General features: G+C 29.4%; 1 protein-coding gene across 1 annotated transcript in view; it reads left to right on the forward strand.

Annotated features, from left to right (window-relative positions):
• The first annotated feature begins 711 nt into the window (after nt 1-711).
• Nucleotides 712-15,148, forward strand: part of LOC129976327 (protein hu-li tai shao-like) — a 63,375-nt gene continuing 48,938 nt past the window's right edge. Inside the window, exon 1 of the mRNA XM_056089835.1 lies at nt 712-838. The gene's annotated coding sequence lies outside the window, so the exon portion shown is untranslated. The remainder of the gene's footprint in view (nt 839-15,148) is intronic.

The following is a 15,148-nucleotide window of genomic DNA, read 5'->3' on the forward strand; positions in this document are numbered from 1 at the left end:
TTCATTTTTAAAAAATAAGAAAAAGAAATATATCGAAGAAATTTTCAATTCGCAATATTTTCCTTTCTCAAATCCGAACATTTTATTTTTTAAAATTTATTTCAAATTGAAAATGAGAAAAGAAGGGAAGGAAAGAAAAAAAAAAATCGATGTGATACAAGTTTACTGGAAACCAGGGCGATTAATTAAGATTCTGTCTAAAGAAATGGGCTCCATGCTACCTTAGGCCAATCCGTACAGAAAAGCTAAACTCATTTCTAAAACTTTCTGGCTGAAAGACTTTTCATACAAAACTGACAGGCTCTTTATGTTTGCTATTAAAATATTTTCCCCTTGATTTCTAAATAATTCCAATGCCAATGGCAGTGCCGATTAGAAACCCAACATACCCATTCTTTGCAATACCTAAAATAACATTTCTACTGCCTTCAGTAATGTTGGAAAGATGAGATCTCTCGCAATATTCGAACTGTGTAATTATCATTCATTTAATTTGAAAACTCATCGAGACTCAGAAAAAGTAAGGCATTTATATCTATTATTTTTACTGTTCCTCACAAGATGGCGCTTGTAATATCACCTTCAGAGAACTCGAGGACAGTTTACAGTTTCAAATTTTGCTAATTGACATTTTTATTATCATTAAAATCGTTAAATAAATCGGTTTCATAGCTGCAAGCAATATGAACTTGCATCTTGAATCATGTGAGACTCCGAATAAATTCCAAAACCGAAAGTAGTGAAGAGTTTCTTTCAATCGAGGTGGCAACGGTGTCAAGTCACCGCACCCTGCGATACCGAACGGATCTCGAAGCAGCTCATTTGGGAGTGGGCGCAGGTAATATTTAGTTTTCTATGTATTATCTTTTATTTAACGCTTGATTAATGTTTTTGTTTGTAAAATTTATTAAAAAGTGAAGTGTCAAATCTATGCGATTCTGTTTTCAAAATTCTTATATCTAATATTTAGTGTAGGTTATATCCAAATCTGATGCTAAGACTAGCGGTCTATGTTTGTTGTTTTTTTTTCTCCTTCATGCGGCGTGCTCATAAATATTTATTGCACGATTGAACTTTTATAAGTGTTTGATCCAGAAACGGATATTTCATACGTGAACGGCAATTGAAATTGTCATTGTTGTTTCCGATTGTATGTTTATTTCTAACATCGGTAATTTTCAGATGTTAATGATCATCGATTTACTTTTATATTTCTATTTGGATGAAAATTGTTGAATCAATAACATCCATTGTAAGTGTTGAATTTTGCTATGATTGTTGTAATTATTTTTTTCATTTTCATTTTCATTGTAAAAAAATTGTCTTTGTCGTTTTTTTTCGGAGAGATATTTTTATTTTCAAGCGTGGGTGGAGTCGCGACGTGCAGAGCATGCATCTTTCGATAATTTCCCATAGAGCACCACTGCATCTGTTGGTTAAAGATTATATATTTAAATAATTAGTGAATGAATTTGAAATATCTTGACAAAATTAGTTTAGAAAGGTTATTTAAGTTGTAATTTTATGATCTTGTTTATTATTTTTTTATTATTAAATTGCTATATATTAATTCTTTTTCTTTCCAAGATTTCTCTGATGAATTTTCCCTAGTTGAATTAATGCTAAACATTTTACCTCAAATGCGTATGAAAAATCTTGGAAGTAAAGACCACCAGTAATATCTATTTTCATTTGTTTTATATTCCTGTAAACTTTGTGCAATGATCCATACCCCTAAATAAATCAACTAAAAGTATCTTATCTGATTACTGTATAAACTCATGATTTTCTTATATGCTGTTTTGAGTGTATGAAGGATTTAAACATTTTGCTTTATCTAGTTATTTAAAATATAATTCTTGATAAAAATATAAATAAATGTGGCATAATTTGTTTAAATCATATTTAAATTTGTTTTTTAATGTTCTGTATATTTTAATGTATATCTTTTAGTTACTGTGACATTTTATTTTGCGTATATTAAATTTAAATTTTTTCGAAAGTCCTCAAAAATTAAAGACTTCCTTTAAAATACATGCAAATATGTGTAATTAGTTTAGATTTCATATGATATAAAAACTCTTGCAGAATTTGTTTACTGTTAATTTTCACTACTTTTTATAAAATATTTTGTAATAAAATATTATTTTCTAATTTTTTTTTTTTTTCATTTTATGTGAAAATACAGAGTGATAAATAAAATTTATCAAATTGTATGTCAAATGGTTAAGACTTGTAAGCAATGATATTTTTGTTTTATAATCTTACCAAGTTGTTAAAATAATTCTAGTTTTTAGATAAATTCTTTTTTGGTTAGTTTAACATCTTTAATTTCATCAAGATGTATGATGAAGAATCTACTAATTACTTTGAAATAGTTCAACTATCTTTAGCAGATTACAATTAACATGGAATTTCTAAGAAATTACAAATAAGTTGGTTGTTTTAAAAAATTATCTGTCATATTTTCTTATATTTGCAATAGGAGATTTTAATTACTAATAGTTTTGCAAAAGTTAGCTGGATAAATTGTGCTGAATTTTCTGAGCAATGTTAATATTTAAGTCTAAAGTTTTATTTTTTGTTATCATTTTAGATTAATAATAATTTTTAAATAAACATAATTGTTACAAAATAACTATTTGTTATAAAAGCGATTACAAAATTTAATATATCATTATTATTCTGCAATTCTATATTTTTGTCATTTTCTTTCATAAACAGAAAACCTGTATAGAAGAAGCTGTTTTATCTCAATGCATTCATTCATCTTATTTTTTTTTATTTTATTTTTTTAGATTTTATGTATAGAACTAATTTTGAAGAACTTAATTATCCGATTGTTAATAGTTTGCATTAAAATATATGACTGAGAGAAAATTTTGTTTCGAAGAAAAAAAATTCACAAAAGAATATTATATGGAAATTAATGGAATAAAATTATTTTATATCTTTTTAAGGATTTTTTTTTTTTTACAAAAATTTATTTAGTTTCTGGAAAATAAAGTTTTGGTTATTTTAATTGAAAACAGAACTTTCATTTGATTACCTTATTAATTAAAATTGTATTAAGTGAAATGATTGTGTATCAATTTTTTATTCAAACGTTATCTTTTTTTTTTTTAGGATTTATTTTAAAAAGTTAGTTTTTAGGAAAGAGATTAGTTAATTTCTATACTTTCTGTAAACATAGGGGCAAGAAAAATGAAGAAAATCATTAATTGGTTTTTGTTTTTCTTTCTCACCTTTTCATTACATAAAATTGTTATATGTCTCGTATTAGCATAGTGATGTGTTAGACTGCTTGCTATTTTTTCATCTACTTTATCTCAATTTTTGATATTCATGATTAAATCATTTAAAATATTTTTTGTTCATATTTTTACAGAGAAGTAAAAGCATTCCTTGCGAATTGTTGCCCTGATAAAAAGTACATTCCATTGAGGCTGTTCCACTTTTATACATTCAATCACAATGTCTAAAGGAAATTCATTGACTGCATTAATATAATTTTGTATTAAACATTGACAGTAGTATATAACTTAAAATATATACATTAAAAAACTTGTGGGTTTGGGTGTAGCTCCTTTGTTGTGGCATCTAGTCGTTGTCAGTGTAGAATTGAAATAGAAACTTAGTTAATCTCTATATTTCTAGAAAATGTAAGAAAATAATTGTAAAGGAACTAAACTATTATCAACTATATGATTTCAAAATATATTCAAACAACCTAATAGATTGTTCATAATTAATGAGGGTTGATAAGTCTAATGTATCAGTAACATAATTTCTGGTTTTTTAAAATTAATTTTTTATATTATTATCCTAAATTCAATAAAAATAATAATTTATCAATTTATTTTGAGCTTTTAATTTTGGAACAATTGAAAATGAATTTTAATGACAACCATGTTTCCCTGCGAGTTAAGTATTTAATGAGCTTTAATATTTTTAATGTAATACAGAATTGATTTTTGTTTTTTTCTTCTTTATCAACATATATTTTAAACATAAATGTTTCAATATCATCTATATAAATTGTATATCTTTACATAAAATAAAGTTTTCAAAACATTTCCATTCACCTTGAATTAAATGCTGTTATCAAGTCATTTCCCCCCCCCCCCCCGAACCTTGGTAATATTTTACTGGTAATATAAATTACTATAATAGTCTAATTTTCAGCTTTTTTTTTCTTCATGTAATCAAAGGATTTCAGTTGCGTATCAAATCTTTGAGCATTATTTATGTGAATCTGCAAACATTGAAATTTATTGTAACGAAATTTTCTCAACTACTTTCTAAATTTTATTGTGGGCCTTGGTGTTAGTCCATTGTGAATTCTGAGATATTTTTTGTAGGTGTTGTTCTTGTTTTCTGAAAATCGCAAAATATTTTTTGCAAAACTTAAAAATTAATTTGGCTTTTTTTTTTTTTTTTTTTTTTTTTTGTATAAAATTGTGTAAAAATTTTGAGATACAGTTAGCTGTAATTGTTTAGAAGTTTAAAAATTAACTAGATTATAAATGTTCTTTCATGCAGTATTTTGTTGAAGTTAATGTTTATATTAAAAACATATTTAAATATTTGAGAATACTTAAAAATTCACTATGACTGATATTAAACATATAAATAATTAACCCCTTTTCATATAGAAATTTTTTTAAAAAAAATAATGAACTCACAAGTTTTTACTAGCTTATTTGCAGTTCTGTGGGTTTTATTAATGCAAATGTTATTGCTGTACTCGTTTTTTCGTTATGTTTTACATTTGTTCAGGGGGGGGGAGCTGTTTTTTTTTAATCCCTTAATCATCTATTAAATTATTTCATTCATTATAATATTTTCGGTTCGTGTATACATACCTATACTACTAATACATATGCAAGATTGCCTTTGACACGAAAAAATCATTTATTTATTTCGATTTTGGTCACTAGTAACGAAAAAATCACGAATTTCTGTTTAAAAATCCCGAAATATTTCTAGGAAAAGAAAATGTTTTCTCGTTAGGAAAAAGAACGATTTCTTAGATATATAAATATACTTCGAAAATATGGTACTGATTTTATAAATTTTATTTTTCTCCTCTGCTTTATATCTTATTGGATTGCATAAAGTAAACATCAAAACGAATAACAAAAATAATGTTGAAAAAAATTGATTCCTTGATTGAGGAAAAGGCGGCTAAATAGGTTAGCGTTATGGGATATCAGACGAATCTGTTATAATAATAAGTAAAGAGAAATCAACACATTGGTATTTATTATAAACATTTTGTTTTTTCTTTATATAGTGTGCGGTTCGTTCTTTTCACTCTCACTAATTGTTTTTCTCGTACGAGTTAACGGTCAAACGCCAATTTATCAGAGCCGAGTAATTGAAAATTTCCTGCTGACGATTTATTTTTTATTTTTAGAATTTTTAAATTGTGCAAAAATAATTTTATGATTATTGAAGGACCAATTCTTATTTGGATTCTTGCCAAGTCAAAACTGGAAGGACGTGACATCTAGTCCTAATCGTCTAGTTAAGAAAGAAAATTTCCTTTCGATTTGCAGATGGATATCATGGACATTATGACTCATCAAGAAAACTATTAATTAAAAATATGTTTCGGCCATTCTTATATTTAATTAGGAAGAAATTCACAAACAATGGTTACGAAATGTCGATATTTGGTATGAATCTAGCTTACAATCTTCGCCGGTTTTTTTCACGGTTAACCGCTGGCATGCAGTTAATATACAAGCATAAAAAAATTCATTATTTATTTTGGACACCGTTTTTCCAATGCCTGAAATCAAAACTTGCCATAGAGCTACGTCTAATAGTAATTACATTCCAAATTTCATTTATTTAAGTCATTGCTTTTACATGCATGCAAACGGATAGTTGGTGAACCTCGTGACGGATATGGTTCTAATTTTGGTAAGAATATATATTTTAGATGATAAACCTGTGCATTTATCTATCTGTCTTGTTTTTTCCGTTTTGTAATTATCGGTTTTATTTGAACTCTAGCAAACTGACACAAGGATTTCGTTCAAAATTTGATAGAAATCTACAAATTTGGTTTATAGTCCATATATGTTCCAAATTTAATTCTTCTAGCTCAGTAGCGTTTTTAAGTTTGTGTTCACAGGCAGGCATAATGCCAAAAGTGAGCCTTTTGAATCCAGGAAGATTTGAATATTTTTATTATTACGTTATCCTTATATACTTCTTATGCGAGAAAGTAAAAAAGTTCAGACTTCCAAGTTGCGATTTTCTTTTAGTGTAAGCCTTGGATTTTGAAAAGTAAATGAAGAAAGCAAAAAATCTGACACATTCATATTAAATTTTTACTTTATTGTATAAATTAATTGCAATTTCAGATATTATTTATTTTCTAATCATCCGATATATGGATCAGCACTTTCCAACTTATTCAGTACTTCTTGAAATCATAACTGTAGTTGGGCGGATTCTTCTTGAACTGTTAAATTGGCTTGTCATTTTTCTTAATGATTAGTGAAAACTGCGATGAACACAAAATGTATGAATGTCTGTCTGTATCTAGTTTCGAATTGTAGATGTTTCAACCTACGTAAAGATTGCGTTTTTTCTCTCATTCTAATAAGGAAAAAATGTGGAATCATCGAAAAATCGTTTGTTACAAAAACCTTTACCATATCATTTTCCGACGAGTTTTCTCCACAAAAGGATGATATGCACATTTTCGGATTTCTCTTGTTAACCGCGATTTTACCTGTTGCTGTCCCGAGGTTGATTTTAGCTTTATTTTTGGATTGTACTATTTTTTAAATTCGAAACTGGATTATTGCTTAATGAAAAAATAATCATCTCCTACTTCAATGCTTTCGTCCCTATTATGGTGAACTCCAAGCAGATGATCAATACCTGGATGGATTTAATTCCAGATTTGATGCAGATCTGTATCTTGGATGTTAAACTTATGCACTGAATTTTATCTGTTCTGTCTTGTGTGCATTTTTTAGTTATCATATTCATTTGGACAACTTCCCCCTTAGTGGATTTTGTCTATTCAAAATCTGCAAATTCATTACAAAGACAATGTATTGAATTTCATCTATCTTGTTCAAAGCGTTTTTGAGTTATCGTGTTCACAGACAGACTGACATAATTCCAAAAATGTGTTTTCCTGATTTAAACCCCATGGCTCGTTGCTTTTACGAATATGGTCGTAAATCTACCATCTGACTAATTGTAAGACCACTCTCAGCTTGTGGACGTCGCTCGGGAGCTCCCCGCAAACTATCGGTAAAAGAGCAGACATCAAAGTGTCCCGGATAACCACAAATGAAGGGAAAGAGGGCAAAATGCGCAGGGCGCACGCAGGCATGGAAAGAGGCTTTATGTTTCAGACCTCCTCGTGTTAGCACAATTCTTGTTGATTTGTGGGAGTTTAAGCGTCTACTTGCACTCTTTTAAGTTCTTTCCTCCGGACATTTCAGTAGATGGATTAATAGCATAGTAATGAAGTGATTGTGCATAAAAAAATTCTTTAAGTGTGCTTTATAATTATAAAATTTATTTATGAGACTGGAGAGCGGTTTTATAGGTAAAATTCGTTTAAGAATCAAATTGTTATGCTGAAGCTGTTGGAAATACTTTAGTCTCAGAAAAAATGACGAGATCTTCTGCGGTTCTCCGACAGTTTGGAGTTGTTCTTCAACTCTTGAAGTTCGTTAATAGTGATATTATCACTTTTGTCAAATTTTTTTAAGAACTGGACAATTGCTTATAAAAGCTTTTAACTGTTGAAAGATCAAGGTCTTTTCGAATATCATTGTTCCGCACAAATTATGGCATGTTACTGGTTTGCCGAACTGTTACATTTAATCATCTTCTAGTGTTGCAGCAGTTGCCCGTATGGGGGGATGCATATAAGATTAACGGCCGCAGCGTTGTTTTATAGATGAGAAGATTTGTTTTCCCTTGAGAATTTAGGTTTGAACTTAAGAATTGGATAAAGTTTTGCCTTCGTTCCTTTGTAGTTTTTGAATTATTATTATTATTATTACTTTTGGATATGCTTTTTGAAAGTAAGGTGCTTGTTAAGTGTTATTTCAAGATAAATGATATTGTTATACCATTGAATATTTTTCCGAAAAACTTTAGGTTGGTTGAAAGGTTCTGTTAACAAGAGAAGAATACTGCTTGGCATGTATTAATATTTGGATCTTTCACTGTATAAACCATTCTGCTATTAACTTTAGGTGTTAAGAGAACTTCTCAGTGTTGAAATTGGAATCTTTAGCGATACAGAGTTTAGTCCTATCGTCCGCAAAAAGTTTAGTATCTTGGAATATGATGCAAATATTGAAATGAGATCGAGTTTCGGTCCTTGAAACAACTCTTGCATGGATTACAATACATTGTGTACTTCGTATACCAGAAAGTAAAAAGGGATATACGTTTCACAAACTAGAGTTTAGTTCTCTAGAGTTCATTAGAGTATTATTAGAGTAGTTTATTAGAGTATTTTGTTCCCTATTTATAGCACTTTTCTCAAATAAATGCCCAATAGCAATTAGTTGCTAGTTCTACTCTTGTTTATTACTTCTGCACTACTACTGGCTAGGAGAAAGCTGTATATTCCATTTATATTCTTTTGATTTGGTTATCATTCATAGATGTGAAATAAAAGTCATTTCCTTGTATGAAGCATTTACGTCTTTGCAACTAGTATTGTGTTTACAATATTAAAACAAACATTTATTTCAGACGAAGAGCATACTTCTTTCCGAAATATGCATTCCAAAATGGATTTCTGTTTACATCTTTTATTCCTTGTTCCTTCTGAAGTTCATTAAGATGATTTATCCTTTTGCTACTGACAGGGGTGTTTGTGCTCCGGGGAAACCCCGGAATTCCGGGGATTTTGAACTTTGATACCCGGAAATTCCGGGGATCGTCGTTCAAAAGGAAGTAAGAATAATAATGAATAATTTATTTTGATCTGGGTAATTTTGTTTGCTTTGAAAGCAGAAAACGCAAGGTCAGTGTGTGCGGTGAAAACTTTTCCTTTCTTTCTCCAAAGGCAGTGATAATGCGTGAAAAGGGGGAAAAAACTTCTTTTTTGTTCTTTCCTTATTGCGAGTTATGACTCATTCCCCCGGTTCTCGGACATTCTCTTCTGGATTCTTTTCGGCAAGTAGGCGCGGCAGAAAAAAAAGGGAGAGACTTCGTTCGACCAGATGTGCGATAACGTGACTCTGGGTTCAAAGGTCTTATCTCTCCGGGCGTGGCGCCAATAAGTAGAGAAGGGGGATTTTTCGCCGTATTAGCTATTTGTCATTGATCGCTTCGCAACTTTTTTTTCTCCGCTGTGTAAAATTTTCGTTTCATTTATTGATGCACGTGTAAATTTTTCGTTTCGCTTATTGAAATATTTTTTTATTTATGTACGCAAGAGAATTTCACTTTGAAATTTCAGCATATGAAACAGAAATTACCCCTTAAAAATTCATATCTAATTAGTTTTACAGCATTAGATCCAGAGCTAAGAGGTAAAACCAGTACAATATTAGCTTTTGAAAAATTATCATCTTTTATGTCCCATATTTTTAGTCATAATGAAAAGTCAAAAGTAGAAGCTGAAATAAGGTTATACCAGAGTGATATTGATATCACCAAAGAAATGCTCTACACATCTGATGAAAGTGGAAATCAAGTCAAGTGTACAATTGATAAATATTGGTCTAAAGTTTTTAATTTAAAAGATGATTTCACAAATGATTATAAGTATCCTACATTGGCTAAATTGGTCAAAGCCTGCCTTAGCTGCTTCCATGGCCCATTAGTGGAAAGTGCATTCAACTTAATGGATACACTTGTCACTGACTATAGAACCTCTCTTAAGATTGATTCCCTAGATGCAGTGCAGACTATTAAATATGATTTAATGGCTTCTAAAGAAACCTCATGTGAAAAATATGGCTCAAAAAATCCAATGACTGATCCAATTCACAAAGATCTCTTACTGAATATGAACAGAAGTTGGAAAACATATCAAGAGGACTTAAAAACATGTATTTCAGATGAGTCACCTATAAAAGTCTCTGAAAAACCTTCTACATTAGCAGAAAAGCAAACTGCTTCTACCTCTGCATGTGCTGTTCTCGAGGAAATTTCTTCAACTGTAAATGAGGAAAATAAAAGTCAACCTTCCTGCAATTATGAAGTTCACCACAAAAGAAAGACAAGCCCACAAACATCAGAAAATAAAAAAAAAGCAGCAGAAATTAGATAATTTTTTTTAAAAGAATTAATTCAGGTAATTTAAAATATTTGCATAAAATGTAGTAATTTATATGTTTGAAAATTTATGGTTCTTAATTTTGCAAAAAAAGTAATTCATTGAACTTTTATAATTAGGTCATTCAATACTTCATAATTGTAATTTTTCATTTCTCCCCCCCCCCCTTCTCGAAACTCCAAAATGCCGGTAGTAAGTCCGTAAAAGTTTCAGGGGATTTTTTGGGGTCCCACAAACACCCCTGTACTGATGATTATCACGAAGTGTTTTTGGTTGGTTAGAAAGAGTGTTTTTGTTGGTTATTTTATTTTGTGTGTGTGTTTTCTCCACGTTGTGCGCTTTTTTTTTTCTTCTTTAAGCAATCTAAACTTAATGAGTTAGTAAAGGGCTGAGTTAGTTTTCATATACTAAAGGAATTTAAAAACATTGTGAACACAGGAAATCGACGATGGCCAAAAAAAAAAAAAAAAAAAAATTGTTGAAAACGACGGAAAAATATAAAAGCCGATAATGCTGTATTGTTGTCTATAAATGTAACAGAAAAAGAGGGTTCATAATATCAAATCATGATAAAGCCCCAAGCCCTGAAGAGCCCCCCCCCACCCCCATGATCATCAAGAATTAATCACCTTTTCTTCATCATCATCTTTTTTGTTTTTCCTTTCTAATGTACATCTGATAGATATAAGGGGGGGAAAAAACCAAACTATAAAACTGGTTTATTAACCGCCGCACCCGAAAGTAACTTGTAACACAAATTCCAGTGCGTAAAAGGGACATAGATAATGTTATTGTGAGGGGATAAAACGAATGTAAAATGATTAAGTCTAACAATCTTCATATAGAATCAATTTTGCTGATTCTGGGAGGCTCGTTTGGGTAATAATTGGCAACTGTATAACATTTCTTCCACATCCACCATGCTGAATTATCACCCCATTCTGGGTGTGGGAAAAATTTTTGTGGACCATCATGCTTGAAGAAAACGGATGAAGGTTGGAAGACAGGCTCTTTTCCACTTGGGTCCTGTATTCGACAGCTTAAAATGCCATACCTTTTTGTACTCATGACGTTTTTTCATCACCTAATTGTTTTGAAAAATATTTTAGCTCTTCTTCCTAATGTTTTTTTTTTTTTTTTTACGTTCTTACAAAGGTAGCTGGTTTTGCTGATAATAGAATTTTAGAGATATTTGACTTAAGTTAATTAATAAAACGTACAAACTACGCCAGCGAGATTAGATTTTAACTAATAGATCTTATCTTGAGTTTCATTTTGAATTATCATTCTGAAGAGAGCAAAACATGTTTTTATTCCTTAAATGAATTTTAAGTTTTTAAAAATTTGAATCTACTTCTATGATTATTTCATATTAAATTCGTTAATTTGAACGAGTTAAACCAAAATGAGATGGCCGACGAACAACTTTCTTTTCTCTTCTAAGTCATTTTTTTTTTTTTTTTTTGCTCCTTTTGCCGTGACTCAATACGTGGTGATTCAATTAGTTACACTTCCTTGAAGTTGAATTTTGGCACTGGTGTGTGAGACACATTTTGTTGCTGTTTTGTGCGGGACTTCTGTCTACAGTCGTATTAAATTTTGCTCCCGCTCTCATTTCCTTAACCTGCTGAAACTTGAAATTAATATGAAGTATCATTTCTTTTTGTCTTTTTGTATCAAACTGGAAAACCTCGTTCAGTATTTTCGATGTGATCTCATTTTTGTATCGTTGTCGTATTTGGTTTCTTTTCTTTGCATTATTTATTTTCTTATTATATTCGCCGGAAGTTTATGAATTCAGTTGAAAAATAAAAAGTTTAAGAGTCCTTGATAAAAGTGTGTCAAATTCGAGTCTGTTATATCAGCTGAAAGTTTTGTGACAGATGCTTGGTGAAAAGAGAGAGCAGAAAACCTAGTTATATTGGAATTGGAGAACAAGTGTATTTTTTTTTTAATACTTAACCGGTTATTTTTATATCTAAACGCTATTAATCAGATTTCAAAGTTAGAGACTTAGAAGAAAAAGTGATTTGGAAGAAAAAAAATCATAAAATATTTAACATAATTAAGTATGAATATTAATATTGTAAAATGTAACAAATAATTTAATATTTTTACTTGGGAATAGTAGACGTGTGATTATCTGTTTCTAATCTACTAAACGTTTTCGTTGATCAGCTATTCGTTAAACCTTGTTAATAGTTTTAATCTGATCATATGTGCTAGCTTTGATGAAGTAAATTTTACCGCAAAAAAAGAGAAAGTGTTATATAAAATAGAACATTCTGATTAGTTAATAGTGATTGCAAATAGTACTAATGATTTATCTAGAAGTCATGAGTTTTCATTTAAAATAAAGCTTTTCGGATATTTGTTGTTGTTGTTAGAGAATGTACAGTGGAATAAAGTTTTAAAACTTCTGTTGAAAATAGAGGGTTTTAAGAATAAGTGACCATTAAAGATATTTAAAAATCATAAACTAGCATATAAAACAAAAATTGGCGTAATTGGACAAGTGATTGGGGCTAGGGAATTGATTCTTTGGGGGGGGGGTTCCAATTAATTTTCTACTTAGATGGCTTTCATGATTTCTGAATGCGAGATTAGCTTTAAATAAATAATGAATATGATTGATGGCAAAACTCTGTTGAAAGAATGATATGTAGTGATTACAACGGTGTTCGCGGATGCGAAGGTTCTTAACCTTCAATCTTTATTTTTGCCTTAAGATAAGTGGTATTACAATTAGCACATTTTTACAACTTGGGTTATGTCATAATATTTTCTATTAGTCGAAAAAGTTTAATTTTTAGTGCAATTATTCTGTAACCAAAAAGTTCAATCTTAATGATAAAGATTATTAAAAGTAATGCGATATTAAAAGAAGAATCGCAAAGTAAATGGCTTTTAAAGTGAGAGGCAAAAATTACTGACTTTAAATTTTATCTCGATCTTCGGCCGTATGATCAGATTAAGAGAGTTATTATTTTTTTAAAATTAATTAGTTAAAAAATCGAAAGAAAGAATTTGACCAGATATTCACATTTTTAATCAATTATTTAAAAAATTATTTTTAAACAATTGCTAAATGCTTGGTAATCTGACAAAAAAATATTAAAATTTACTAATTATGGCTGTGCCATTTAATTCTATTCTAGTATTATCATGAATAAATAATGGATTTTTTAAAAATATATAATTTTATTTAAGTATTGAATGGATTGCATCGAATTACAAAAAACATAATTATTTTAATGGAATTAAATATGCAATTTTTTATTGTCAAATTATGCCTGTATTATTGATATGATTCTCTTCCGTCTACCCCGACGCGATTGCCTGAGTGATGGCATTTTTTCACACCCATTTCGACATTGTTTGATACGAGTAAATAAACGGTGTATGTCTTATCATTTTCTTTTATACTTGTTGCACTTTTCAAAAGGTAGGATCTTTCAAGTGGCGGATGTCTGCAATCTGTGTTTATCATGGATTCTCGCAAACAGTGGAAGATTTAGATGTTTTGTTGCTCAAGACAGTGCACAATATGTGGCCCTATTTTTATTAAGATGATAAAGTTTCACTCTCAGTATTTTTTAGCATGTTTGTAATTTATTTTAGATCAATATTTTTTTATTTTTAAATATGGTTTTGTTTTTATTCATGTCTCCAGATTACCAGCACCCATGTTTGTCTACAATATTATTTAAATAGATGTTCGGTTTTATAAATTTTCTTATTATTAAGAGAACGTAATGAAACCGATAGGAACCTGATCATTTTTATACTTGATAAAATGTTAACATTATTCTTATGTTTTTGTATTTTTTAAAATTATTTAATGAGAAACTGGAAAAATAAAAATATATAATAATTTTTTTAATGGGTCTGCTTTCAACCCTGCCTCAGCTAGGTAGTTGCTTAGTTGAAAATCCCCCACTAGTCTTAAAACAATTTTTATGTAATTTGGCACACGTCTTTTTTTTTTCCCCCTTTCTTCATCCTTACTATAGAAATAATATTTATTTTAATTACTAGCCGCCTTTGGCGACCAGCCGGTTCGCCAATCTTAATGCTCGTTAAAATTTTAATAATTAAATATTTTAGGCAATTCCAACTTTAATAGATTCTTCAGCAAAATATTTTAAAACTTCAAATTTTGATAGTCATATAATTCACTCATAATATTATAAAGGCCTTCAGTCATAACGTGATATGTATCTCTCTAATTTTCTGTTACCCCTCGTAGAATTTATGCTTTAAATTAAAGTGTAAAGGATTAATCTGCAATTAATATAATAATATTTTTTACTGAAACAAAGCATTTTTTTTAATAATATGATTACTGATAATAGAGTCACTGAGCGTTTAAACTTTATGGACACTAAAGAATATCTTTCTTAATTTATATAATATCTCAAGAATTTGTCAACAAAATTTTCTCAGATTCATCATGAACGGATCGATTCATTTACAATGTTTCATTTTAAATGCATCAAACACTAAGAAAATAAAATGAATCGTTTAAAATAATCGGTCGAAAACAGGTTTAAAAAAACTACTTAAAAAACGATGTACTTAAAACTATAAGCATATATCAAAAATTATATAACTACCATAAATACAATTTAATTACAAAAACATGCAACTAACCTAAAAATAATTTAAATCATTGAAAACAGGCTAAAAAAAACTACTTAAAAAACGATGTACTTAAAACTATAAGCATATACAAAAAATATATAACTAACATAAATACAATTTACTTACAAAAGCATACAACTAACCTAAAAGTAATTTAAATCGTCCGTTGATAATGGTTGCCATGGCAACAATCAGAACACAGTGCGCATGCGTGAATTT

This window comes from Argiope bruennichi, chromosome 7 (assembly GCF_947563725.1).
Source record: "Argiope bruennichi chromosome 7, qqArgBrue1.1, whole genome shotgun sequence".
Lineage (NCBI taxonomy): Eukaryota > Metazoa > Arthropoda > Arachnida > Araneae > Araneidae > Argiope > Argiope bruennichi.